This window comes from Phyllobates terribilis, unplaced genomic scaffold (assembly GCF_046119375.1).
Source record: "Phyllobates terribilis strain yellow unplaced genomic scaffold, ASM4611937v1 Scaffold_2__4_contigs__length_985480577, whole genome shotgun sequence".
Taxonomy (NCBI): domain Eukaryota; kingdom Metazoa; phylum Chordata; class Amphibia; order Anura; family Dendrobatidae; genus Phyllobates; species Phyllobates terribilis.
This window is the reverse complement of record NW_027362762.1, coordinates 35,820,786-35,846,067: the sequence shown is the minus strand read 5'-3', so window position 1 is coordinate 35,846,067 and position 25,282 is coordinate 35,820,786.

Genomic DNA, 25,282 nt, shown 5'->3' with positions numbered 1-25,282 from the left:
GATACTCTCTGCTGAGCCGCGTATCTAATCCTCTCCTGTTTGAAACTGTCTGCTGAGCTGTGTATCTAATCCCATCCTGTGTGATACTATCTGCTGAGCCGTGTATCTAATCCTCTCCTGTGTGATACTGTCTACTGAGCCGTGTATCTAATCGCTTCCTGTGTGATACTGTCTGCTGATCCTTGTATCTAATCCCTTCCTGTGTGATACTGTATGCTGAACCGTGTATCTAATCGCTTCCTGTGTGATACTGTCTGCTGAGCCTTGTATATAATCCCTTCCTGTGTGATACTGTCTGCTGATCCTTGTATCTAATCCCTTCCTGTGTGATACTGTATGCTGAGCCGTGTATCTAATCCCTTCCTGTGTGATACTGTCTGCTGATCCTTGTATCTAATCCCTTCCTGTGTGATACTGTATGCTGAGCCGTGTATCTAATCGCTTCCTGTGTGATACTGTCTGCTGAGCCTTGTATCTAATCGCTTCCTGTGTGATACTGTCTGCTGAGCCGTGTATCTAATCCCTTCCTGTGTGATACTGTCTGCTGAGCCGTGTATCTAATCATCTCCTGTGTGATACTATATACTGAGCCGTGTATCTAATCACTTCCTGTGTGATACTGTCTGCTGAGCCGTGTATCTAATCGCTTCCTGTGTGATACTGTCTGCTGAGCCGTGTATCTAATCCCTTCCTGTGTGATACTGTCTGCTGATCCTTGTATCTAATCCCTTCCTGTGTGATACTGTATGCTGAGCCGTGTATCTAATCGCTTCCTGTGTGATACTGTCTGCTGAGCCTTGTATCTAATCGCTTCCTGTGTGATACTGTCTGCTGAGCCGTGTATCTAATCCCTTCCTGTGTGATACTGTCTGCTGATCCTTGTATCTAATCCCTTCCTGTGTGATACTGTCTGCTGAGCCTTGTATCTAATCGCTTCCTGTGTGATTCTGTCTGCTGAGCCGTGTATCTAATCCCATCCTGTTTGATACTGTATGCTGAGCCGTGTATCTAATCCACTTCGGTGTGATACGGTCTGCTGAGCTGTGTATCTAATCCTCTTCTGTGTGATACGGTCTGCTGAGCTGTGTATCTAATCCTCTCCTGTGTTATACTGTCTGCTGAGCCGTGTATCTAATCCTATCCTGTGTGATACTGTCTGCTGAGCTGTGTATCTAATCCTTTCCTGTGTGATACTGTCTGCTGAGCTGTGTATCTAATCCTGTCCAGTGTGATACTGTCTGCTGAGCCATGTATCTAATCCTGTCCTGTGTGATACTGTCTGCTGAGCCGTGTATCTAATCCTATCCTGTGTGATACTGTCTGCTGAGCTGTGTATCTAATCCTATCCTGTGTGATACTGTCTGCTGAGCCAAGTATCTAATCCTATCCTGTGTGATACTGTCTGCTGAGCCGTGTATCTAATCCTATCCTGTGTGATACTGTCTGCTGAGCCGTGTATCTAACCCTCTCCTGTGTGATACTGTCTGCTGAGCCATGTATCTAACCCTCTCCTGTGTGATACTGTCTGCTGAGCCGTGTATCTAACCCTTTCCTGTGTGATACTGTCTGCTGAGCCGTGTATCTAACCCTCTCCTGTGTGATACTGTCTGCTGAGCCGTGTATCTAATCCTATCCTGTGTGATACTGTCTGCTGAGCTGTTTATCTAATCCTATCCTGTGTGATACCGTCTGCTGAGCTGTGTATCTAATCCTCTCCTGTGTGATACTGTCTTCTGAGCCATGTATCTAATCCTGTCCTGTGTGATACGTCTGCTGAGCCGTGTATCTAATCCTTTCCTGTGTGTTACTGTCTGCTGAGCCGTGTATCTAATCCTATCCTGTGTGATACCGTCTGCTGAGCCGTGTATCTAATCCTATCCTGTGTGATACTGTCTGCTGAGCCGTGTATCTAATCCTATCCTGTGTGATACTGTCTGCTGAGCCGTGTATCTAATCCTATCCAGTGTGATACCGTCTGCTGAGCCGTGTATCTAATCCTATCCTGTGTGATACTGTCTGCTGAGCCGTGTATCTAACCCTCTCCTGTGTGATACTGTCTGCTGAGCCGTGTATCTAACCCTCTCCTGTGTGATACTGTCTGCTGAGCCGTGTATCTAATCCTATCCTGTGTGATACTGTCTGCTGAGCTGTGTATCTAACCCTCTCCTGTGTGATACGGTCTTCTGAGCCATGTATCTAATCCTGTCCTGTGTGATACTGTCTGCTGAGCCGTGTATCTAATCCTATCCTGTGTGATACCGTCTGCTGAGCCGTGTATCTAATCCTATCCAGTGTGATACCGTCTGCTGTGCCGTGTATCTAATCCTATCCTGTGTGATACTGTCTGCTGAGCCATGTATCTAATCATATCCTGTGTGATACCGTCTACTGAGCCGTGTATCTAATTCTATCCTGTGTGATACTGTCTGCTGAGCCGTGTATCTAATCCTATCCTGTGTGATACTGTCTGCTGAGCCGTGTATCTAATGCTATCCTGTGTGATACTGTCTGCTGAGCCGTGTATCTAATCCTATGCTGTGTGATACTATCTGCTGAGCCGTGTATCTAATCCTATCCTGTGTGATACCGTCTGCTGAGCCGTGTATCTAATGCTATCCTGTGTGATACTGTCTGCTGAGCCGTGTATCTAATGCTATCCTGTGTGATACTGTCTGCTGAGCCATGTATCTAATCCTCTCCTGTGTTATAATGTTTGCTGAGCTGTGTATCTAATCCTCTCCTGTGTGATACTGTGTGCTGAGCCGTGTATCTAATTCTATCCTGTGTGATACCGTCGGCTGAGCAGTGTATCTAATCCTATCCTGTGTGATACCGTCTGCTGAGCCGTGTATCTAATCCTATCCTGTGTGATACTGTCTGCAGAGCTGTGTATCTAATCCTATCCTGTGTGATACCGTCTGCTGAGCCGTGTATCTAATCCTATCCTATGTGATACTGTCTGCTGAGCCGTGTATCTAATCCTCTCCTGTGTGATACTGTCTGCTGAGCCGTGTATCTAATCGTATCCTGTGTGATACTTTCTGCTGAGCTGTGCATCTAATCCTATCCTATGTGATACTGTCTGCTGAGCCGTGTATCTAATCCTCTCCTGTGTGATACTGTCTGCTGAGCCGTGTATCTAATCGTATCCTGTGTGATACTTTCTGCTGAGCTGTGCATCTAATCCTATCTTGTGTGATACTGTCTGCTGAGCTGTGTATCTAATCCTATCCTGTGTGATACTGTCTGCTGAGCCATGTATCTAATCCTATCCTGTGTGATACCGTCTGCTGACCCGTGTATCTAATCCTATCCTGAGTGATACCGTCTGCTGACCGCTGTATCTAATCCTGTCCTGTGTGATACTGTCTGCTGAGCCGTGTATCTAATCCTATCCTGTGTGATACCGTCTGCTGAGCCGTGTATCTAATCCTATCCTGTGTGATACTGTGTGCTGAGCCGTGTATCTAATCCTATGCTGTGTGATACTGTCTGCTGAGCCGTGTATCTAATCCTCTCACGTGTGATACTGTCTGCTGAGACGTGTATCTAATCCTCTCCTGTGTGATACTGTCTGCTGAGCCATGTATCTAATCCTATCCTGTGTGATACTGTCTGCTGAGCTGTGTATCTAATCCTCTCCTGTGTGATAGTGTCTGTTGAGCCGTGTATCTAATCCTATCCTGTGTGACACTGTCTGCTGAGCTGTGTAGCTAATCCTATCCTGTGTGATACTGTCTGCTGAGCCGTGTATCTAATCCTACCCTGTGTGACACTGTCTGCTGAGCCGTGTATCTAATCCTACCCTGTGTGACACTGTCTGCTGAGCTGTGTAGCTAATCCTATCCTGTGTGATACTGTCTGCTGAGCCGTGTATCTAATCCTACCCTGTGTGATACTGTCTGCTGAGCTGTGTAGCTAATCCTATCCTGTGTGATACTGTCTGCTGAGCCGTGTATCTAATCCTACCCTGTGTGATACTGTCTGCTGAGCCGTGTATCTAATCCTACCCTGTGTGACACTGTCTGCTGAGCCGTGTATCTAATCCTACCCTGTGTGACACTGTCTGCTGAGCCGTGTATCTAATCCTACCCTGTGTGATACTGTCTGCTGAGCCGTGTATCTAATCCTACCCTGTGTGACACTGTCTGCTGAGCTGTGTATCTAATCGTCTCCTGTGTGATACTGTCTGCTGAGCTGTGTATCTAATCCTCTCCTGTGTGATAGTGTCTGCTGATCCATGTATCTAATCCTATCCTGTGTGACACTGTCTGCTGAGCCGTGTATCTAATCCTATCCTTTGTGATACCGTCTGCTGAGCCGTGTATCTAACCCTCTCCTGTGTGATACTGTCTGCTGAGCCGTGTATCTAATCCTATGCTGTGTGATACTGTCTGCTGAGCCGTGTATCTAATCCTATCCTGTGTGATACTGTCTGCTGAGCTGTGTATCTAATCCTATCCTGTGTGATACTGTCTGCTGAGCCATGTATCTAATCCTATCCTGTGTGATACCGTCTGCTGAGCCGTGTATCTAATCCTATCCTGTGTAATACTGTCTGCTGAGCCGTGTATCTAATCCTATGCTGTGTGATACTGTCTGCTGAGCCGTGTATCTAATCCTCTCACGTGTGATACTGTCTGCTGAGCCGTGTATCTAATCCTATGCTGTGTGATACTGTCTGCTGAGCCGTGTATCTAATCCTCTCACGTGTGATACTGTCTGCTGAGCCGTGTATCTAATCCTCTCCTGTGTGATACTGTCTGCTGAGCCGTGTATCTAATCCTCTCCTGTGTGATACTGTCTGCTGAGCCGTGTATCTAATCCTATGCTGTGTAATACTGTCTGCTGAGCCGTGTATCTAATCCTATGCTGTGTGATACTGTCTGCTGAGCCGTATATCTAATCCTCTCCTGTGTGATACTGTCTGCTGAGCCGTGTATCTAATCCTCTCACGTGTGATACTGTCTGCTGAGCCGTGTATCTAATCCTCTCCTGTGTGATACTGTCTGCTGAGCCGTGTATCTAATCCTCTCCTGTGTGATACTGTCTGCTGAGCCGTGTATCTAATCCTATGCTGTGTGATACTGTCTGCTGAGCCGTGTATCTAATCCTATCCTGTGTGATACTGTCTGCTGAGCCGTGTATCTAATCCTCTCCTGTGTGATAGTGTCTGCTGATCCATGTATCTAATCCTATCCTGTGTGATAGTGTCTGCTGATCCATGTATCTAATCCTATCCTGTGTGATACCGTCTGCTGAGCCATGTATCTAATCCTATCCTGTGTGATACCGTCTGCTGACCCGTGTATCTAATCCTATCCTGAGTGATACCGTCTGCTGACCGCTGTATCTAATCCTGTCCTGTGTGATACTGTCTGCTGAGCTGTGTATCTAATCGTATCCTGTGTGATACTGTATGCTGAGCTGTGTATCTAATCCCATCCTGTGTGATACTGTCTGCTGAGCCGTGTATCTAATCCTATCCTGTGTGATACTGTCTGCTGAGCCGTGTATCTAATCCTATCCTGTGTGATACCGTCTGCTGAGCCATGTATCTAATCGTATCCTGTGTGATACTGTGTGCTGAGCCGTGTATCTAATCCTATGCTGTGTGATACTGTCTGCTGAGCCGTGTATCTAATCCTCTCACGTGTGATACTGTCTGCTGAGACGTGTATCTAATCCTCTCCTGTGTGATAGTGTCTGCTGATCCATGTATCTAATCCTCTCCTGTGTGATACTGTCTGCTGAGCCATGTATCTAATCCTATCCTGTGTGATACTGTCTGCTGAGCTGTGTATCTAATCCTCTCCTGTGTGATACTGTCTGCTGAGCTGTGTATCTAATCCTCTCCTGTGTGACACTGTCTGCTGAGCTGTGTATCTAATCCTATCCTGTGTGATACTGTCTGCTGAGCCGTGTATCTAATCCTATGCTGTGTGATACTGTCTGCTGAGCTGTGTATCTAATCCTCTCCTGTGTGATACTGTCTGCTGAGACGTGTATCTAATCCTCTCCTGTGTGATACTGTCTGCTGATCCATGTATCTAATCCTCTCCTGTGTGATACTGTCTGCTGAGTTGTGTATCTAATCCTCTCCTGTGTGATACTGTCTGCTGAGCTGTGTATCTAATCCTCTCCTGTGTGATACTGTCTGCTGAGCTGTGTATCTAATCCTCTCCTGTGTGATACTGTCTGCTGAGCCGTGTATCTAATCCTATCCTGTGTGATACTGTCTGCTGATCCATGTATCTAATCCTCTCCTGTGTGATAGTGTCTGCTGATCCATGTATCTAATCCTATCCTGTGTGACACTGTCTGCTGAGCTGTGTATCTAATCCTATCCTGTGTGATACTGTCTGCTGAGCTGTGTATCTAATCCTCTCCTGTGTGACACTGTCTGCTGAGCTGTGTATCTAATCCTATCCTGTGTGATACTGTCTGCTGAGCCGTGTATCTAATCCTATGCTGTGTGATACTGTCTGCTGAGCTGTGTATCTAATCCTCTCCTGTGTGATACTGTCTGCTGAGACGTGTATCTAATCCTCTCCTGTGTGATACTGTCTGCTGATCCATGTATCTAATCCTCTCCTGTGTGATACTGTCTGCTGAGCTGTGTATCTAATCCTCTCCTGTGTGATACTGTCTGCTGATCCATGTATCTAATCCTCTCCTGTGTGATACTGTCTGCTGAGCTGTGTATCTAATCCTCTCCTGTGTGATACTGTCTGCTGAGCCGTGTATCTAATCCTATCCTGTGTGATACTGTCTGCTGATCCATGTATCTAATCCTCTCCTGTGTGATACTGTCTGCTGAGCAGTGTATCTAATCCTACCCTGTGTGACACTGTCTGCTGAGCTGTGTATCTAATCCTATCCTGTGTGATACTGTCTGCCAAGCCATGTATCTAATCCTATCCTGTGTGATACTGTCTGCTGAGCTGTGTATCTAATCCTATCCTGTGTGATACTGTCTGCTGAACCGTGTATCTAATCCTATCCTGTGTGATACTGTCTGCTGAGCCGTGTATCTAACCCTCTCCTGTGTGATACTATCTGCTGAGCCGTGTATCTAATCCTATCCTGTGTGATAATGTCTGCTGAGCTGTATCTAATCCTAACCTGTGTGATACTGTCTGCTGAGCCGTGTATCTAATCCTATCCTGTGTGATACTGTCTGCTGAGCCGTGTATCTAATCCTATCCTGTGTGATACTGTCTGCTGAACTGTGTATCTAACCCTCTCCTGTGTGATACTGTCTGCTGAGCCGTGTATCTAATCCTATGCTGTGTGATACTGTCTGCTGAGCCGTGTATCTAATCCTATCCTGTGTGATACTGTCTGCTGAGCCGTGTATCTAATCCTGTCCTTTGTGATACTGTCTTCTGAGCCATGTATCTAATCCTATCCTGTGTGATACCGTCTGCTGAGCCGTGTATCTAATAATATCCAGTGTGATACCGTCTGCTGTGCCGTGTATCTAATCCTATTCTGTGTGATACTGTCTGATGAGCCGTGTATCTAATCCTATCCTGTGTGATACTGTCTGATGAGCCGTGTATCTAATCCTATCCTGTGTGATACTGTCTGCTGAGCCGTGTATCTAATCCTATCCTGTGTGATACTGTCTGATGAGCCGTGTATCTAATCCTATCCTGTGTGATACTGTCTGCTGAGCTTTGTATCTAACCTCTCCTGTGTGATACTGTCTGCTGAGCCGTGTATCTAATCCTGTCCTTTGTGATACCGTCTTCTGAGCCATGTATCTAATCCTATCCTGTGTGATACCGTCTGCTGAGCCGTGTATCTAATCCTATCCTGTGTGATACTGTCTGCTGAGCCGTGTATCTAATCCTATTCTGTGTGATACTGTGTGCTGAGCTGTGTATCTAATCCTCTCCTGTGTGATACTGTCTGCTGAGCCATGTATTTAATCCTATGCTGTGTGATACTTTCTGCTGAGCCGTGTATCTAATCCTATGCTGTGTGATACTATCTGCTGAGCCGTGTATCTAATCCTATCATGTGTGATACCGTCTGCTGAGCCGTGTATCTAATGCTATCCTGTGTGATACCGTCTGCTGAGCCGTGTATCTAATCCTATCCTGTGTGATACTGTCTGCTGAGCTGTGTATCTAATCCTCTCCTGTGTTATAATGTTTGCTGAGCCGTGTATCTAATCCTCTCCTGTGTGATACTATCTGCTGAGCCGTGTATCTAATCCTATCCTGTGTGATACTGTCTGGTGAGCCGTGTATCTAATCCTATGCTGTGTGATACTATCTGCTGAGCCGTGTATCTAATCCTATCCTGTGTGATACTGTCTGCTGAGCCGTGTATCTAATCCTATCCTGTGTGATACTGTCTGGTGAGCCGTGTATCTAATCCTATCCTGTGTGATACTCTCTGCTGAGCCGTGTATCTAATCCTATCCTGTGTGATACTGTCTGCTGAGCCGTGTATCTAATCCTATCCTGTGTGATACTGTCTGGTGAGCCGTGTATCTAATCCTATCCTGTGTGATACTGTCTGCTGAGCTGTGTATCTAATCCTATCCTGTGTGATACTCTCTGCTCAGCCGTGTATCTAATCCTATCCTGTGTGATACTGTCTGGTGAGCCGTGTATCTAATCCTATCCTGTGTGATACTCTCTGCTGAGCTGTGTATCTAATCCTATCCTGTGTGATACTGTCTGCTGAGCCATGTATCTAATCCTATCCTGTGTGATACTGTCTGCTGAGCCGTGTATCTAATCCTATCCTGTGTGATACTGACTTTTGAGCCGTGTATCTAACCCTCTCCTGTGTGATACTGTCTGCTGAGCCGTGTATCTAACCCTCTCCTGTGTGATACTGTCTGCTGAACCGTGTATCTAATCTTATCCTGTGTGATACTGTCTGCTGAGCCGTGTACCTAATCTTGTCCTGTGTGATACTGTCTGCTGAGCCGTGTATCTAATCTTATCCTGTGTGATACTGTCTGCTGAGCCGTGTATCTAATCCTATCCTGTGTGATACTGTCTGCTGAGCCATGTATCTAATCCTCTCCTGTGTGATACTGTCTGCTGAGCCGTGTATCTAATCCTATCCTGTGTGATACTGTCTGCTGAGCCGTGTATCTAATCCTATCCTGTGTGATACTGTCTGCTGAGCAGTGTATCTAATCCTTTCCTGTGTGATACCGTCTGCTGAGCCGTGTATCTAAACCTATCCTGTGTGATACTGTCTGCTGAGCCGTGTATCTAATCCTATCGTGTGTGATACTGTCTGCTGAGCAGTGTATCTAATCCTATCCTGTGTGATACTGTCTGCTGAGCTGTGTATCTAATCCTATACTGTGTGATACTGTGTGCTGAGCCTTGTATCTAATCCTATACTGTGTGATACTGTGTGCTGAGCAGTGTATCTAATCCTATCCTGTGTGATACCGTCTGCTGAGCCGGGTATCTAATCCTATCCTGTGTGATACCGTCTGCTGAGCTGTGTTTCTAATCCTATCCTATGTGATACTGTCTGCTGAGCCGTGTATCTAATCCTATACTGTGTGATACTGTGTGCTGAGCCGGGTATCTAATCCTATCCTGTGTGATACTGTCTGCTGAGCCGTGTTTCTAATCCTATCCTGTGTGATACTGTCTGCCGAGCCGTTTGTCTAACCCTCTCCTGTGTGATACTGTCTGCTGAGCCGTGTATCTAATCCTATGCTGTGTGATACTGTCTGCTGAGCCGTGTATCTAATCCTATCCTGTGTGATACTGTCTGCTGAGCCATGTATCTAATCCTATCCTGTGTGATACTGTCTGCTGAACCGTGTATCTAACCCTCTCCTGTGTGATACTATCTGCTGAGCCGTGTATCTAATCCTATCCTGTGTGATAATGTCTGCTGAGCTGTATCTAATCCTATCCTGTGTGATACTGTCTGCTGAACTGTGTATCTAATCCTCTCCTGTGTGATACTGTCTGCTGAGCCGTGTATCTAACCCTCTCCTGTGTGACACTGTCTGCTGAGCCGTGTATCTAATCCTATCCTTTGTGATACCGTCTGCTGAGCCGTGTATCTAATCCTATCCTGTGTGATACTGTCTGCTGAGCCGTGTATCTAATCCTATCCTGTGTGATACTGTCTGCTGAGCCGTGTATCTAATCCTCTCCTGTGTGATACTGTCTGCTGAGCCGTGTATCTAATCCTCTCCTGTGTGATACTGTATGTTGAGCCGTGTATCTAACCCTCTCCTGTGTGATACTGTCTGCTGAGCCGTGTATCTAATCCTATCCTGTGTGACACTGTCTGCTGAGCCGTGTATCTAATCCTATCCTTTGTGATACCGTCTGATGAGCCCTGTATCTAATCCTATCCTGTGTGATACTGTCTGCTGAGCCGTGTATCTAATCCTATCCTGTGTGATACTGTCTAATGAGCCGTGTATCTAATCCTATCCTGTGTGATACTGTCTGCTGAGCTTTGTATCTAACCCTCTCCTGTGTGATACTGTCTGCTGAGCCGTGTATCTAATCCTGTCCTTTGTGATACCGTCTTCTGAGCCGTGTATCTAATCCTATCCTGTGTGATACCGTCTGCTGAGCCGTGTATCTAATCCTATCCAGTGTGATACCGTCTGCTGTGCCGTGTATCTAATCCTATCCCGTGTGATACTGTCTGCTGAGCCGTGTATCTAATCCTATTCTGTGTGATACTGTGTGCTGAGCTGTGTATCTAATCCTCTCCTGTGTGATACTGTCTGCTGAGCCGTGTATCTAATCCTATCCCGTGTGATACTGTCTGCTGAGCCGTGTATCTAATCCTATTCTGTGTGATACTGTGTGCTGAGCTGTGTATCTAATCCTATGCTGTGTGATACAATCTGCTGAGCCGTGTATCTAATCCTATCCTGTGTGATACTGTCTGCTGAGCCGTGTATCTAATCCTATGCTGTGTGATACTATCTGCTGAGCCGTGTATCTAATCCTATCCCGTGTGATACTGTCTGCTGAGCCATGTATCTAATGCTATCCTGTGTGATACCGTCTGCTGAGCCGTGTATCTAATCCTATCCTGTGTGATACTTTCTGCTGAGCCGTGTATCTAATCCTATGCTGTGTGATACTATCTGCTGAGCCGTGTATCTAATCCTATCCTGTGTGATACCGTCTGCTGAGCCGTGTATCTAATGCTATCCTGTGTGATACCGTCTGCTGAGCCGTGTATCTAATCCTATCCTGTGTGATACTGTCTGCTGAGCCGTGTATCTAATCCTATCCTGTGTGATACTGTCTGCTGAGCCGTGTATCTAATCCTATCCAGTGTGATACTGTCTGCTGAGCTGTGTATCTAATCCTATCCTGTGTGATACCGTCTGCTGAACCGTGTATCTAATCCTATCCTGTGTGATACTGTGTGCTGAGCCGTGTATCTAATCCTATCCTGTGTGATACTATCTGCTGAGCCGTGTATCTAATCCTCTCCTGTGTGATACTGTCTGCTGAGCCGTGTATCTAATCCTATCCTGTGTGATACTCTCTGCTGAGCCGTGTATCTAATCCTCTCCTGTGTGATACCGTCTGCTGAGCCGTGTATCTAATCCTATCCTGTGTGATACTGTCTGCTGAGCCGTGTATCTAATCCTCTCCTGTGTGATACTTTCTGCTGAGCTGTGCATATAATCCTATCCTGTGTGATACTGTCTGCTGAGCCGTGTATCTAATCCTATTCTGTGTGATGCCGTCTGCTGAGCTGTGTATCTAATCCTATCCTGTGTGATACTGTCTGCTGAGCCATGTATCTAATCCTATCCTGTGTGATACCGTCTGCTGACCCGTGTATCTAATCCTATTCTGAGTGATACCGTCTGCTGACCGCTGTATCTAATCCTGTCCTGTGTGATACTGTCTGCTGAGCTGTGTATCTAATCCCATCCTGTGTGATACTGTATGCTGAGCCGTGTATCTAATCCTATCCTGTGTGATACTGTCTGCTGAGCCGTGTATCTAATCCTATCCTGTGTGATACCGTCTGCTGAGCCATGTATCTAATCCTATCCTGTGTGATACTGTGTGCTGAGCCGTGTATCTAATCCTATGCTGTGTGATACTGTCTGCTGAGCCGTGTATCTAATCCTCTCACGTGTGATACTGTCTGCTGAGACGTGTATCTAATCCTCTCCTGTGTGATAGTGTCTGCTGATCCATGTATCTAATCCTCTCCTGTGTGATACTGTCTGCTGAGCCATGTATCTAATCCTATCCTGTGTGATACTGTCTGCTGAGCTGTGTATCTAATCCTCTCCTGTGTGATACTGTCTGCTGAGCTGTGTATCTAATCCTCTCCTGTGTGACACTGTCTGCTGAGCTGTGTATCTAATCCTATCCTGTGTGATACTGTCTGCTGAGCCGTGTATCTAATCCTATGCTGTGTGATACTGTCTGCTGAGCTGTGTATCTAATCCTCTCCTGTGTGATACTGTCTGCTGAGACGTGTATCTAATCCTCTCCTGTGTGATACTGTCTGCTGATCCATGTATCTAATCCTCTCCTGTGTGATACTGTCTGCTGAGCTGTGTATCTAATCCTCTCCTGTGTGATACTGTCTGCTGATCCATGTATCTAATCCTCTCCTGTGTGATACTGTCTGCTGAGCTGTGTATCTAATCCTCTCCTGTGTGATACTGTCTGCTGAGCTGTGTATCTAATCCTCTCCTGTGTGATACTGTCTGCTGAGCCGTGTATCTAATCCTATCCTGTGTGATACTGTCTGCTGATCCATGTATCTAATCCTCTCCTGTGTGATACTGTCTGCTGAGCTGTGTATCTAATCCTCTCCTGTGTGATACTGTCTGCTGAGCTGTGTATCTAATCCTATCCTGTGTGACACTGTCTGCTGAGCTGTGTATCTAATCCTATCCTGTGTGATACTGTCTGCTGAGCTGTATCTAATGCTATCCTGTGTGATACTGTCTGCTGAGCAGTGTATCTAATCCTACCCTGTGTGACACTGTCTGCTGAGCTGTGTATCTAATCCTATCCTGTGTGATACTGTCTGCCAAGCCATGTATCTAATCCTATCCTGTGTGATACTGTCTGCTGAGCTGTGTATCTAATCCTATCCTGTGTGATACTGTCTGCTGAACCGTGTATCTAATCCTATCCTGTGTGATACTGTCTGCTGAGCCGTGTATCTAACCCTCTCCTGTGTGATACTATCTGCTGAGCCGTGTATCTAATCCTATCCTGTGTGATAATGTCTGCTGAGCTGTATCTAATCCTAACCTGTGTGATACTGTCTGCTGAGCCGTGTATCTAATCCTATCCTGTGTGATACTGTCTGCTGAGCCGTGTATCTAATCCTATCCTGTGTGATACTGTCTGCTGAACTGTGTATCTAACCCTCTCCTGTGTGATACTGTCTGCTGAGCCGTGTATCTAATCCTAAGCTGTGTGATACTGTCTTCTGAGCCGTGTATCTAATCCTAACCTGTGTGATACTGTCTGCTGAGCCGTGTATCTAATCCTATCCTGTGTGATACTGTCTGCTGAACTGTGTATCTAACCGTCTCCTGTGTGATACTGTCTGCTGAGCCGTGTATCTAATCCTATGCTGTGTGATACTGTCTGCTGAGCCGTGTATCTAATCCTATCCTGTGTGATACTGTCTGCTGAGCCGTGTATCTAATCCTGTCCTTTGTGATACTGTCTTCTGAGCCATGTATCTAATCCTATCCTGTGTGATACCGTCTGCTGTGCCGTGTATCTAATCCTATTCTGTGTGATACTGTCTGCTGAGCTGTGTATCTAATCCTCTCCTGTGTTATAATGTTTGCTGAGCCGTGTATCTAATCCTCTCCTGTGTGATACTATCTGCTGAGCCGTGTATCTAATCCTATCCTGTGTGATACTGTCTGGTGAGCCGTGTATCTAATCCTATGCTGTGTGATACTATCTGCTGAGCCGTGTATCTAATCCTATCCTGTGTGATACTGTCTGCTGAGCCGTGTATCTAATCCTATCCTGTGTGATACTGTCTGGTGAGCCGTGTATCTAATCCTATCCTGTGTGATACTCTCTGCTGAGCCGTGTATCTAATCCTATCCTGTGTGATACTGTCTGCTGAGCCGTGTATCTAATCCTATCCTGTGTGATACTGTCTGGTGAGCCGTGTATCTAATCCTATCCTGTGTGATACTGTCTGCTGAGCTGTGTATCTAATCCTATCCTGTGTGATACTCTCTGCTGAGCCGTGTATCTAATCCTATCCTGTGTGATACTGTCTGGTGAGCCGTGTATCTAATCCTATCCTGTGTGATACTCTCTGCTGAGCTGTGTATCTAATCCTATCCTGTGTGATACTGTCTGCTGAGCCGTGTATCTAATCCTATCCTGTGTGATACTGACTGCTGAGCCGTGTATCTAACCCTCTCCTGTGTGATACTGTCTGCTGAGCCGTGTATCTAACCCTCTCCTGTGTGATACTGTCTGCTGAACCGTGTATCTAATCTTATCCTGTGTGATACTGTCTGCTGAGCCGTGTACCTAATCTTGTCCTGTGTGATACTGTCTGCTGAGCCGTGTATCTAATCTTATCCTGTGTGATACTGTCTGCTGAGCCGTGTATCTAATCCTATCCTGTGTGATACTGTCTGCTGAGCCGTGTATCTAATCCTCTCCTGTGTGATACTGTCTGCTGAGCCGTGTATCTAATCCTATCCTGTGTGATACTGTCTGCTGAGCAGTGTATCTAATCCTTTCCTGTGTGATACCGTCTGCTGAGCCGTGTATCTAATCCTATCCTGTGTGATACTGTCTGCTGAGCCGTGTATCTAATCCTATCCTGTGTGATACTGTCTGCTGAGCAGTGTATCTAATCCTATCCTGTGTGATACTGTCTACTGAGCTGTGTATCTAATCCTATACTGTGTGATACTGTGTGCTGAGCGGTGTATCTAATCCTATACTGTGTGATACTGTGTGCTGAGCAGTGTATCTAATCCTATCCTGTGTGATACCGTCTGCTGAGCCGGGTATCTAATCCTATCCTGTGTGATACCGTCTGCTGAGCTGTGTTTCTAATCCTATCCTATGTGATACTGTCTGCTGAGCCGTGTATCTAATCCTATACTGTGTGATACTGTGTGCTGAGCCGGGTATCTAATCCTATCCTGTGTGATACTGTCTGCTGAGCCGTGTTTCTAATCCTATCCTATGTGATACTGTCTGCTGAGCCGTGTTTCTAATCCTATACTGTGTGATACTGTCTGCTGAGCCGTTTGTCTAACCCTCTCCTGTGTGATACTGTCTGCTGAGCCGTGTATCTAATCCTATGCTGTGTGATACTGTCTGCTGAGCCGTGTATCTAATCCTCTCCTGTGTGATACTGTCTGCTGAGCCGTGTATCTAATCCTATCCTGTGTGATACTGTCTGCTGAGCCGTGTATCTAATCCTCTCCTGTGTGATAGTGTCTGCTGATCCATGTATCTAATCCTCTCCTGTGTGACACTGTCTGCTGAGCTGTGTATCTAATCCTATCCTGTGTGATACTGTCTGCTGAACTGTATCTAATCCTATCCTGTGTGATACTGTCTGCTGAGCCATGTATCTAATCCTATCCTGTGTGATACTGTCTGCTGAACCGTGTATCTAACCCTCTCCTGTGTGATACTATCTGCTGAGCCGTGTATCTAATCCTATCCTGTGTGATAATGTCTGCTGAGCTGTATCTAATCCTATCCTGTGTGATACTGTCTGCTGAACTGTGTATCTAATCCTCTCCTGTGTGATACTGTCTGCTGAGCCGTGTATCTAACCCTCTCCTGTGTGACACTGTCTGCTGAGCCGTGTATCTAATCCTATCCTTTGTGATACCGTCTGCTGAGCCGTGTATCTAATCCTATCCTGTGTGATACTGTCTGCTGAGCCGTGTATCTAATCCTATCCTGTGTGATACTGTCTGCTGAGCCGTGTATCTAATCCTCTCCTGTGTGATACTGTATGTTGAGCCGTGTATCTAACCCTCTCCTGTGTGATACTGTCTGCTGAGCCGTGTATCTAATCCTATCCTGTGTGACACTGTCTGCTGAGCCGTGTATCTAATCCTATCCTTTGTGATACCGTCTGATGAGCCCTGTATCTAATCCTATCCTGTGTGATACTGTCTGCTGAGCCGTGTATCTAATCCTATCCTGTGTGATACTGTCTAATGAGCCGTGTATCTAATCCTATCCTGTGTGATACTGTCTGCTGAGCTTTGTATCTAACCCTCTCCTGTGTGATACTGTCTGCTGAGCCGTGTATCTAATCCTGTCCTTTGTGATACCATCTTCTGAGCCGTGTATCTAATCCTATCCTGTGTGATACCGTCTGCTGAGCCGTGTATCTAATCCTATCCAGTGTGATACCGTCTGCTGTGCCGTGTATCTAATCCTATCCCGTGTGATACTGTCTGCTGAGCCGTGTATCTAATCCTATTCTGTGTGATACTGTGTGCTGAGCTGTGTATCTAATCCTCTCCTGTGTGATACTTTCTGCTGAGCCGTGTATCTAATCCTATGCTGTGTGATACTATCTGCTGAGCCGTGTATCTAATCCTATCCTGTGTGATACCGTCTGCTGAGCCGTGTATCTAATGCTATCCTGTGTGATACCGTCTGCTGAGCCGTGTATCTAATCCTATCCTGTGTGATACTGTCTGCTGAGCCGTGTATCTAATCCTATGCTGTGTGATACTGTCTGCTGAGCTGTGTATCTAATCCTCTCCTGTGTGATACTGTCTGCTGAGACGTGTATCTAATCCTGTCCTGTGTGATAGTGTCTGCTGATCCATGTATCTAATCCTCTCCTGTGTGATACTGTCTGCTGAGCCATGTATCTAATCCTATCCTGTGTGATACTGTCTGCTGAGCTGTGTATCTAATCCTCTCCTGTGTGATACTGTGTGCTGAGCTGTATCTAATCCTATCCTGTGTGATACTGTCTGCAGAGCCATGTATCTAATCCTATCCTGTGTGATACTGTCTGCTGAACCGTGTATCTAATCCTATCCTGTGTGATACTGTCTGCTGAGCCGTGTATCTAATCCTATCCTGTGTGATAATGTCTGCTGAACTGTATCTAATCCTATCCTTTGTGATACCGTTTGCTGAGCCGTGTATCTAATCCTAACCTGTGTGATACTGTCTGCTGAGCCGTGTATCTAATCCTATCCTGTGTGATACTGTCTGCTGAACTGTGTATCTAACCCTCTCCTGTGTGATACTGTCTGCTGAGCCGTGTATCTAATCCTATGCTGTGTGATACTGTCTGCTGAGCCGTGTATCTAATCCTATCCTGTGTGATACTGTCTGCTGAGCCGTGTATCTAATCCTATCCTGTGTGATACTGTCTGCTGGGCTGTGTATCTAATCCTATCCTGTGTGATACTGTCTGCTGAGCCATGTATCTAATCCTATCCTGTGTGATACCGTCTGCTGAGCCGTGTATCTAATCCTATCCTGTGTGATACTGTGTGCTGAGCCGTGTATCTAATCCTATGCTGTGTGATACTGTCTGCTGAGCCGTGTATCTAATCCTCTCACGTGTGATACTGTCTGCTGAGCCGTGTATCTAACCCTCTCCTGTGTGATACTGTCTGCTGAGCCGTGTATCTAACCCTCTCCTGTGTGATACTGTCTGCTGAACCGTGTATCTAATCTTATCCTGTGTGATACTGTCTGCTGAGCCGTGTACCTAATCCTGTCCTGTGTGATACTGTCTGCTGAGCCGTGTATCTAATCTTATCCTGTGTGATACTGTCTGCTGAGCCATGTATCTAATCCTATCCTGTGTGATACTGTCTGCTGAGCCGTGTATCTAATCCTCTCCTGTGTGATACTGTCTGCTGAGCCGTGTATCTAATCCTATCCTGTGTGATACTGTCTGCTGAGCCGTGTATCTAATCCTATCCTGTGTGATACTGTCTGCTGAGCAGTGTATCTAATCCTTTCCTGTGTGATACCGTCTGCTGAGCCGTGTATCTAATCCTATCCTGTGTGATACTTTCTGCTGAGCCGTGTATCTAATCCTATCCTGTGTGATACTGTCTGCTGAGCAGTGTATCTAATCCTATCCTGTGTGATACTGTCTGCTGAGCTGTGTATCTAATCCTATACTGTGTGATACTGTGTGCTGAGCGGTGTATCTAATCCTATACTGTGTGATACTGTGTGCTGAGCAGTGTATCTAATCCTATCCTGTGTGATACCGTCTGCTGAGCCGTGTTTCTAATCCTATCCTATGTGATACTGTCTGCTGAGCCGTGTATCTAATCCTATACTGTGTGATACTGTGTGCTGAGCCGGGTATCTAATCCTATCCTGTGTGATACTGTCTGCTGAGCCGTGTTTCTAATCCTATCCTATGTGATACTGTCTGCTGAGCTGTGTATCTAATCCTATCCTGTGTGATACCGTCTGCTGAACCGTGTATCTAATCCTATCCTGTGTGATACTGTGTGCTGAGCCGTGTATCTAATTCTATCCTGTGTGATACCGTCTGCTGAACCGTGTATCTAATCCTATCCTGTGTGATACTGTGTGCTGAGCCGTGTATCTAATTCTATTCTGTGTGATACTGTCTGCAGAGCTGTGTATCTAATCCTATCCTGTGTGATACTATCTGCTGAGCCGTGTATCTAATCCTCTCCTGTGTGATACTGTCTGCTGAGCCGTGTAGCTAATCCTATCCTGTGTGATACTCTCTGCTGAGCCGTGTATCTAATCCTCTCCTGTGTGATACCGTCTGCTGAGCCGTGTATCTAATCCTATCCTGTGTGATACTGTCTGCTGAGCTGTGAATCTCATCCTATCCTATGTGATACTGTCTGCTGAGCCGTGTATCTAATCCTATCCTGTGTGATACTGTCTGCTGAGCTGTGTATCTAATCTTATCCTGTGTGATACTTTCTGCTGAGCTGTGCATCTAATCCTATCCTGTGTGATACTGTCTGCTGAGCCGTGTATCTAATCCTATTCTGTGTGATGCCGTCTGCTGAGCTGTGTATCTAATCCTATCCTGTGTGATACTGTCTGCTGAGCCATGTATCTAATCCTATCCTGTGTGATACCGTCTGCTGACCCGTGTATCTAATCCTATTCTGAGTGATACCGTCTGCTGACCGCTGTATCTAATCCTGTCCTGTGTGATACTGTCTGCTGAGCTGTGTATCTAATCGTATCCTGTGTGATACTGTATGCTGAGCTGTGTATCTAATCCCATCCTGTGTGATACTGTATGCTGAGCCGTGTATCTAATCCTATCCTGTGTGATACTGTCTGCTGAGCCGTGTATCTAATCCTATCCTGTGTGATACCGTCTGCTGAGCCGTGTATCTAATCCTATCCTGTGTGATACTGTGTGCTGAGCCGTGTATCTAACCCTCTCCTGTGTGATACTGTCTGCTGAGCCGTGTATCTAATCCTCTCACGTGTGATACTGTCTGCTGAGACGTGTATCTAATCCTCTCCTGTGTGATAGTGTCTGCTGATCCATGTATCTAATCCTCTCCTGTGTGATACTGTCTGCTGAGACGTGTATCTAATCCTACCCTGTGTGACACTGTCTGCTGAGCTGTGTATCTAATCCTATCCTGTGTGATACTGTCTGCTGAGCCGTGTATCTAATCCTCTCCTGTGTGATACTGTCTGCTGAGACGTGTATCTAATCCTACCCTGTGTGACACTGTCTGCTGAGCTGTGTATCTAATCCTATCCTGTGTGATACTGTCTGCTGAGCTGTGAATCTAATCCTCTCCTGTGTGATACTGTCTGCTGAGACGTGTATCTAATCCTGTCCTGTGTGATAGTGTCTGCTGATCCATGTATCTAATCCTCTCCTGTGTGATACTGTCTGCTGAACCGTGTATCTAATCCTATCCTGTGTGATACTGTCTGCTGAGCTGTGTATCTAATCCTATCCTGTGTGATACTGTCTGCTGAGCCATGTATCTAATCCTGTCCTGTGTGATACTGTCTGCTGAGCCATATATCTAATCCTGTCCTGTGTGATACTGTCTGCTGAGCTGTGTATCTAATCCTATCCTGTGTGATACTGTCTGCTGAGCCAAGTATCTAATCCTATCCTGTGTGATACTGTCTGCTGAGCCAAGTATCTAATCCTATCCTGTGTGATACTGTCTGCTGAGCCGTGTATCTATTCTTATCCTGTGTGATACTGTCTGCTGAGCCGGGTATCTAATCCTATCCTGTGTGATACTGTTTGCTGAGCCGTGTATCTAATCGTCTCCTGTGTGATACTGTCTGCTGAGCCGTGTATCTAATCCTATCCTGTGTGATACTGTCTGCTGAGCCGTGTATCTGATCGTCTCATGTGTGATACTGTCTGCTGAGCCGTGTATCTAATCCTTTCCTGTGTGAAACTGTCTGCTGAGCCGTGTATCTGATCCTGCCCTGTGTCATACTGTCTGCTGAGCCGTGTATCTAATCCTCTCCTGTGTGATACTATCTGCTGAGCTGTGTATCTAATCCTATGCTGTGTGATATCGTCTGCTGAGCTGTGTATCTAATCCTATGCTGTGCGATACTGTCTGCTGAGCCGTGTATCTAATCCTATCCTGTGCGATACTGTCTACTGAGCCGTGTATCTAATCCTCTCCTGTGTGATACTATCTGCTGAGCTGTGTATCTAATCCTATGCTGTGTGATACCGTCTGCTGAGCTGTGTATCTAATCCTATCCTGTGCGATACTGTCTGCTGAGCCGTGTATCTAATCCTATCCTGTGCGATACTGTCTGCTGAGCCGTGTATCTAAGCTTATGCTGTGTGACACTGTCTGCTGAGCCGTGTATCTAATCCTATCCTGTGTGATACTCTCTGCTGAGCCGTGTATCTAACCCTCTACTGTGTGATACTGTCTGCTGAGCCATGTATCTAATCCTATCCTGTGTGATACTGTCTGCTGAGCCGTGTATCTAATCCTATCCTGTGTGATACTGTATGCTGAGCTGTATCTAATCCTATCCTGTGTGATACTGTCTGCTGAGCCATGTATCTAATTCTATCCTGTGTGATACTGTCTGCTGAGCCGTGTATCTAAACCTATCCTGTGTGATACTGTCTGCTGAGCCATGTATCTAAACCTATCCTGTGTGATACTGTCTGCTGAGCCGTGTATCTAACCCTCTACTGTGTGATACTGTCTGCTGAGCCGTGTATCTAATCCTATCCTGTGTGATACTGTCTGCTGAGCCGTGTATCTAACCCTCTCCTGTGTGGTACTGTATGCTGAGCTGTATCTAATCCTATCCTGTGTGATACTGTCTGCTGAGCCATGTATCTAATCCTATCCTGTGTGATACTGTCTGCTGAGCCGTGTATCTAATCCTATCCTGTGTGATACTTTCTGCTGAGCCGTGTATCTAATCCTATCCTGTGTGGTACTGTATGCTGAGCTGTATCTAATCCTATCCTGCGTGATACTGTCTGCTGAGCCGTGTATCTAAACCTATCCTGTGTGATACTGTCTGCTGAGCCTGTATCTAACCCTCTCCTGTGTGATACTGTCTGCTGAGCCGTGTATCTAATCCTATCCTGTGTGATACTTTCTGCTGAGCCGTGTATCTAATCCTGTCCTGTGTGGTACTGTATGCTGAGCCGTGTATCTAATACTATCCTGTGTGATACTGTCTGCTGAGCTGTGTATCTAATCCTATCCTGTGTGATACTGTCTGCTGAGCCATGTATCTAATCCTGTCCTGTGTGATACTGTCTGCTGAGCTGTGTATCTAATCCTATCCTGTGTGATACTGTCTGCTGAGCCAAGTATCTAATCCTATCCTGTGTGATACTGTCTGCTGAGCTGTGTATCTAATCCTATCCTGTGTGATACTGTCTGCTGAGCCGTGTATCTATTCTTATCCTGTGTGATACTGTCTGCTGAGCCGGGTATCTAATCCTATCCTGTGTGATACTGTTTGCTGAGCCGTGTATCTAATCGTCTCCTGTGTGATACTGTCTGCTGAGCCGTGTATCTAATCCTATCCTGTGTGATACTGTCTGCTGAGCCGTGTATCTGATCGTCTCCTGTGTGATACTGTCTGCTGAGCCGTGTATCTAATCCTCTCCTGTGTCATACTGTCTGCTGAGCCGTGTATCTAATCCTCTCCTGTGTGATACTATCTGCTGAGCTGTGTATCTAATCCTATGCTGTGTGATATCGTCTGCTGAGCTGTGTATCTAATCCTATGCTGTGCGATACTGTCTGCTGAGCCGTGTATCTAATCCTATCCTGTGCGATACTGTCTACTGAGCCGTGTATCTAATCCTCTCCTGTGTGATACTATCTGCTGAGCTGTGTATCTAATCCTATGCTGTGTGATACCGTCTGCTGAGCTGTGTATCTAATCCTATCCTGTGCGATACTGTCTGCTGAGCCGTGTATCTAATCCTATCCTGTGCGATACTGTCTGCTGAGCCGTGTATCTAAGCCTATGCTGTGTGACACTGTCTGCTGAGCCGTGTATCTAATCCTATCCTGTGTGATACTCTCTGCTGAGCCGTGTATCTAACCCTCTACTGTGTGATACTGTCTGCTGAGCCATGTATCTAATCCTATCCTGTGTGATACTGTCTGCTGAGCCGTGTATCTAATCCTATCCTGTGTGATACTGTCTGCTGAGCTGTATCTAATCCTATCCTGTGTGATACTGTCTGCTGAGCCATGTATCTAATCCTATCCTGTGTGATACTGTCTGCTGAGCCGTGTATCTAAACCTATCCTGTGTGATACTGTCTGCTGAGCCGTGTATCTAACCCTCTCCTGTGTGATACTGTCTGCTGAGCCGTGTATCTAATCCTATCCTGTGTGATACTTTCTGCTGAGCCGTGTATCTAATCCTATCCTGTGTGATACTGTATGCTGAGCTGTATCTAATCCTATCCTGTGTGATACTGTCTGCTGAGCCATGTATCTAATCCTATCCTGTGTGATACTGTCTGCTGAGCCGTGTATCTAAACCTATCCTGTGTGATACTGTCTGCTGAGCCTGTATCTAATCCTATCCTGTGTGATACTGTCTGCTGAGCCGTGTATCTAACCCTCTCCTGTGTGATACTGTCTGCTGAGCCGTGTATCTAATCCTATCCTGTGTGATACTGTCTGATGAGCCGTGTATCTAATCCTATCCTGTGTGATACTGTCTGCTGAGCCGTGTATCTAACCCTCTCCTGTGTGATACTGTCTGCTGAGCCGTGTATCTAACCCTCTCCTGTTTGATACTGTCTGCTGAGCCGTGTATCTAATCCTATCCTGTGTGATACCGTCTGCTGAGCTGTGTATCTAATCCTCTCCTGTGTGTTATTGTCTTCTGAGCCATGTATCTAGTCCTGTCCTGTGTGATACGTCTGCTGAGCCGTGTATCTAATCCTATCCTGTGTGATACTGTCTGCTGAGCCGTGTATCTAATCCTATCCTGTGTGATACCGTCTTCTGAGCCGTGTATCTAATCCTATCCTGTGTGATACTGTCTGCTGAGTCATGTATCTAATCCTATCCTGTGTGATACTGTCTGCTGAGCCGTCTATCTAATCCTATCCAGTGTGATACCGTCTGCTGAGCCGTGTATCTAATCCTATCCTGTGTGATACTGTCTACTGAGCCGTGTATCTAATTCTATCCTGTGTGATACTGTCTGCTGAGCCGTGTATCTAATCCTATCCTGTGTGATACTGTCTGTTGAGCCGTGTATCTAACCCTCTCCTGTGTGATACTGTCTGCTGAGCCGTGTATCTAATCCTATCCTGTGTGATACTGTCTGCTGAGCCGTGTATCTAATCCTATCCTGTGTGATACTGTATGCTGAGCTGTATCTAATCCTATCCTGTGTGATACTGTCTGCTGAGCCGTGTATCTAATCCTATCCTGTGTGATACTGTCTGCTGAGCCGTGTATCTAACCCTCTCCTGTGTGATACTGTCTGCTGAGCCGTGTATCTAATCGTATCCTGTGTGATACTGTCTGCTGAGCCGTGTATCTAATCCAATCCTGTGTGATACTGTATGCTGAGCTGTATCTAATCCTATCCTGTGTGATACTGTCTGCTGAGCCATGTATCTAATCCTATCCTGTGTGATACTGTCTGCTGAGCCGTTTATCTAAACCTAACCTGTGTGATACTGTCTGCTGAGCCGTGCATCTAATCCTCTCCTGTGTGATACTGTCTGCTGAGCCGTGTATCTATTCTTATCCTGTGTGATACTGTCTGCTGAGCCGGGTATCTAATCCTATCCTGTGTGATACTGTTTGCTGAGTCGTGTATCTAATCCTCTCCTGTGTCATACTGTCTGCTGAGCCGTGTATCTAATCCTTTCCTGTGTGAAACTGTCTGCTGAGCCGTGTATCTAATCCTCTCCTGTGTGATACTGTCTGCTGAGCCGTGTATCTAATCCTCTCCTGTGTGATACTGTCTGCTGAGCCGTGTATCTAATCCTCTCCTGTGTCATACTGTCTGCTGAGCCGTGTATCTAATCCTCTCCTGTGTGATACTATCTGCTGAGCTGTGTATCTAATCCTATGCTGTGTGATATCGTCTGCTGAGCTGTGTATCTAATCCTATGCTGTGCGATACTGTCTGCTGAGCCGTGTATCTAATCCTATCCTGTGCGATACTGTCTACTGAGCCGTGTATCTAATCCTCTCCTGTGTGATACTATCTGCTGAGCTGTGTATCTAATCCTATGCTGTGTGATACCGTCTGCTGAGCTGTGTATCTAATCCTATCCTGTGCGATACTGTCTGCTGAGCCGTGTATCTAATCCTATCCTGTGTGATACTCTCTGCTGAGCCGTGTATCTAACCCTCTACTGTGTGATACTGTCTGCTGAGCCATGTATCTAATCCTATCCTGTGTGATACTGTCTGCTGAGCCGTGTATCTAATCCTATCCTGTGTGATACTGTATGCTGAGCTGTATCTAATCCTATCCTGTGTGATACTGTCTGCTGAGCCATGTATCTAATCCTATCCTGTGTGATACTGTCTGCTGAGCCGTGTATCTAAACCTATCCTGTGTGATACTGTCTGCTGAGCCGTGTATCTAACCCTCTCCTGTGTGATACTGTCTGCTGAGCCGTGTATCTAATCCTATGCTGTGTGATACTTTCTGCTGAGCCGTGTATCTAATCCTATCCTGTGTGATACTGTATGCTGAGCTGTATCTAATCCTATCCTGTGTGATACTGTCTGCTGAGCCATGTATCTAATCCTATCCTGTGTGATACTGTCTGCTGAGCCGTGTAT